Here is a 4,783-nt window from a genome sequence, read left to right as displayed (position 1 = left end):
TAATTGAAATTTGTATAGGTTATTTGTTCGAAGATTTACAATGTGATTGTGGCAAAAATCAAATAAAAGTATACTAAATAAATGGTTCAATGCAGGACTAAATAATATTCAATTTATAGCAATGATGTGTATATGTGTTTACTACAGATGAAATACCTATGAAAATAAATGGTTAAGCTAAAAAAATACATATTTTGTACATGCATTCAAAATACAAACATAGAGGATTAAACTATTTTCTCTAATTTTTATGCTATTTTCACATTTCCTGACCGGTGTGAGAAAAATATTTCTAATCTCTAGTGAAAAATTTGTTCTCAGCAATTGATTGGTCGAAATTTTATTGTGACGTCATGAAAAAAGGCGACTATGCCTGATGACGTCACATAAAAAGTACACAACATTCTTCAAATCTTTAAAAAGGAAAAATAAAAATCATTAGAGAAACAGATTCCACCACTTTAACTCGTGTATTATGATATTTCTCCACTCTCGACAGTTAAATTTTAACTATTTAAAAAGCTCGGCAAAGCCTCGCGCTTTAAATGTTAAAGTTTAACTGACTCGAGTGAAGAAATATCGTAACACACTTGTTGCAGTTGTGGAATCTATATGTTTACCAATAATCAACAACGAACGACAAACAGTTCCTTTCGTTTGAAATGGAAACTGTATCCTGCTTATAGGGAAATTTGCAAGACATATTTGCCTTCACCGAACTCTGTTGGTATATATAATCGATGTTTTCATCTTGTTACAGTCAAGTGCCTATTAATTTGCACAGTTGTAACATGAATGTTCCTTTTGTTTATATTTAATAAAGATGAAAATTAAACGATGAAGGAACTTTCCCCCATGACAAAACTCCACGTCTACTGCGTGGCATGATCGAAAAAAAAATTCTTCCTTCATTCCAATGTTAGAAATGGTGAACATGCTGATATATTGCTATCTATACTATTAAACGAGAAGACCTCATTTTGTGTGTCGCTTCTCTTCTTTCCACAATAAATTAATCAACACGCCTCTGTTTCCTATAGGAACAATGCATAGTCGCATTTGTCATCCATTCATATGATTATTCAGATTGAGTTATTTTTTTTGGGGGGGGGGGGGAGGGGACGAGAAAAAAGGCATCCGGATATTGTCCCGTCATTGGACAAAATTTTAAGTCAGATTAGACTTTCGGTTTGCGTTTTTCTGTATACTTTGAACATACACATACTAAGAATAAAGTGAATTTTCAGAATTTTATCTGCTATCATTTTCAAGTTTACTATCCACGGCGGTCACAGAGTTTATTAAATAGAGGGGTCTGTATACTATATCAATGACCACCATGGATCGATTAGTAAACTTAGAATTGAAAGTAAATACACTTTATTTATATAGTAAAGAATGTTCATAATATACAGATAAGCGCTTAAATTATTCATGTGAACTTTTGATACCTTTTCTGAAATTCTCCAGTCATTTAATCTTTTATAAAATGCATTGCCTACAAAAAAAAAGAAGATGTGGTATAATTGCCATGTTGCGACATCTCTCCAACATAGACCAAAATTACACAGAGATTTAAAACAACTATAGGTCACCGTACGGCCTTCAAAAACGAGCAAAGCCCATACCGTATATATATACTCAGCTTTAAAAGGCCCCGAAATGACAATGTAAAATAGTTCAAACGAGAAAATTAGCGGCCTTATTTGTGTACAAAAATTTATAGAAAACCAAAAATTGGGAACTTTGGAAATAAAAGTGGAGGGATAAAAAAAAGAATTTTCCTGTCCCCAATAACCTATGACTTATGATACTTTTGCTGAAATCAGAGGCGGATTTAGGGGGGCCTAGCGGGCCCGGACCCCCCTTTTTTGGGGAAAAAAATTTGGTTGCTTATATAGGGAATCACTGAAGCATGACTGGAGCGGGCCCCCTCTTAGGTCAGTCAGTGGGCCCCCACTTATGAAAATTTCTGGATCCGCCACTGTAAATTCTCCAGTCATTCAGTATTTTACAAAATTCTTCTAACAACACTTTACATACTTTAAACTACCCTCTGAATGCCCACGATTTCGCGGGTGTGTTCTAGTAACATTTATATCCTTATTAAAAAGCAATATTTTTATCAATTTCAATGCCAAATAAAGGCAACAGTAGTATACCGCTGTTCAAACTCATAAATCCATAGACAAAAAACAAAATCGGGGCAACAAACTAAAACTGACGGAAACGCATAAATATAAGAGAACAACGACACAACACTACAATGTAACTAACACACGCAGAAACGGACCAAGCATCAGACAAAATCCCACGAGAATAACAAATATAACATCAAAACCAAATACATGAATTTTGGATAGACAAGTACCGTTACACGTCTTATCGCAATGTCAATTTACACTCAAAAATAAGAGAAAACAAACGACGCAACGTTAAATTGTAACACACACAGAAACGAACTATAATATAACAATGGCCACGTAATTATGGATCCCTAGTAGTCAAGTATGACTTCAAGTTGTCCTTAGTGTCTCACGTCGTTTTCTAGTTATTTTGGTTACAGGTTGGGAACAAGTAAGAAAAATTTCCCCCTGGAAAATTCTATTATTGAGTTATATAGAAAAATATGGAGGGGATAAAATATTGTACTTGACAAAAAAGGGTCTGGAAAAAAATGCAAAAGAGTTAAATCATTTTTGGAGGGACACTTTTCTGAATCTGGCTAAATTAAAGCCAGAAAAGGTGAAAAATGAAAACAATCCCATTAATATCCTGAGTCAACCAATTTGTCTTAATATCATGATATTAAAATTTGTGGAAAGCATTTATTTTTGAAAATTATTGTAATGATGGTTTTATTTTTTATAATAATATTTATTAAATGATCTAATCTCAGATGGGAAAACACACTGACATTTGAGCAGCTTAAAACTCAGTATGCAGTTTTGTTGAATATTATGGTCTTGTTAGTGCAATCCCAGATATCTGGAAGAAAACCATTTCAGATCATGGTAGATTAGATATTATTGAAAATGACATTGTAGAAAAACTAAAAAATGATAAAGAAAACCATGTAAATTAATTAAATATTTTTATCAATTATTTCTAGAAAAAATAAAAGAAAATCCTTTAAGATCACAAAACAAATGGTCTGATGATTTATTTGTTTAGATTGGTGATTTGGGGGGGGGGGGGGGGAATCTATTCGATGGCATTGTAAGCAACAAAAAACACTAAACTTCAAAATTTTCAATTCAAGTTATTACATAGAATTGTATACACAAACTCTTTTCTTTATAAATGTGGTTTAATAGAAACAGAAATGTGCACTTTTTGCACTGAAACCAAAGAAAGCTTATTGCATATTTTTTGGGAATGTATATACAGCAAAAATATTTGGATAGTACTTCAAGATTTATTATCAAAATGTGGATTTAGCCTTAAACATATAGCGGCAAAAGATGTTATTTTTGGTATTTAGGAAATTTTTTACCCATATATTTATAATGTAGTACAACATATAATGTTGATTTTAAAATTTTATATTTATAGCTGTAAAATATCAGGAGAAAAACCTTATGTGAAAGGTAGTGTTGCATATTTAAAATACTGTATAAGAATAGAACAATATACAGTAAATTTCTTATCGTCTACACAAAAAGAATATTTAGATAAAAAATGGTTGCCATTACAATCTGTCCTAAGTGATTTAAATATTTTATAACTGGTACGAAAATTATAGTTATATTTATATAATGTCTTGCTTTTAAGAGTTGTCATATAATATTAATATCTTTAAGACCATACTTGAAACTGTACATGTGTGTAATCCTGCTTGATTGTTTTCTGTCTCTATGTCAAAATTAAACAAATTACAAAAAATAAAGTCAGAAAAATTTGGGAATTCCCTGTTTTCTGGGGTTAAAAAACAATTTACAGGATTTTTTCTATTTAAATTTATTGCACGAAATTTACAAAAGGGCACGTTTTAACTGCACCAATAGTATTTGTAAATATTTTAAAAAGGATTTCAGGCACAACAATACATGAATTAGCTAAGCCTTCTTTTTCGAGAACTCCAAAGCATACAAATCTTTTGTTTAGGAATCAATTGACCAAGCTGAATGTTCCGGGTGTAACTGACTATAACTGAAATATGTTCACTTCTATTAAAAATTTCTATTAATTGGATGTAAATGCATAAGTTATTAACTTATCTTTTTGTCATTTCATTATTGATGATCAAGGTGTGAATTACTGAACAAAGGAATAGTTATGTTGTGAGTTAAGCATCAAATCAGACTTTAAAGAAATTAGCTTGATTTTTTAACTAATAAAAACACTTGCTATCATAAAACATTTTTATCACATGTAGAAGGTGAGCTTTGTAGATTTTATACCATAAATTTAATAGGAAAAAAGAAGTCCCTGTAAACTGAAAGTTTTTTTTTAACACCAGAAAACTGGGCTGCACACTGAAAACATAGAATACCCCCACCTTTTGATGGGATGCACTTTCCTTCAAATCTTTACAGATAATACTATTTGTTGACGGTATTCAAGTCAGACAATGCCTATTTTAAGGTTTTCTTTCTCATATAAAATAAAATAATTTTAACGATATTATAAATGACGCAAGACGTCATCACAAATTAAACGAATATATCTATAGGGCTATCTTAATAAAGTGGAAGAGAAAATGTAAACAATTCAAGTTTACTACTTGTTCATTTTAACATTTTAATTATTAATCAATTGTATCACTTACATTTCGTGATAC

The sequence above is a fragment of the Mytilus edulis genome, chromosome 2 (assembly GCF_963676685.1).
Source record: "Mytilus edulis chromosome 2, xbMytEdul2.2, whole genome shotgun sequence".
Lineage (NCBI taxonomy): Eukaryota > Metazoa > Mollusca > Bivalvia > Mytilida > Mytilidae > Mytilus > Mytilus edulis.
Note: the sequence above shows the minus strand (reverse complement) of the source record.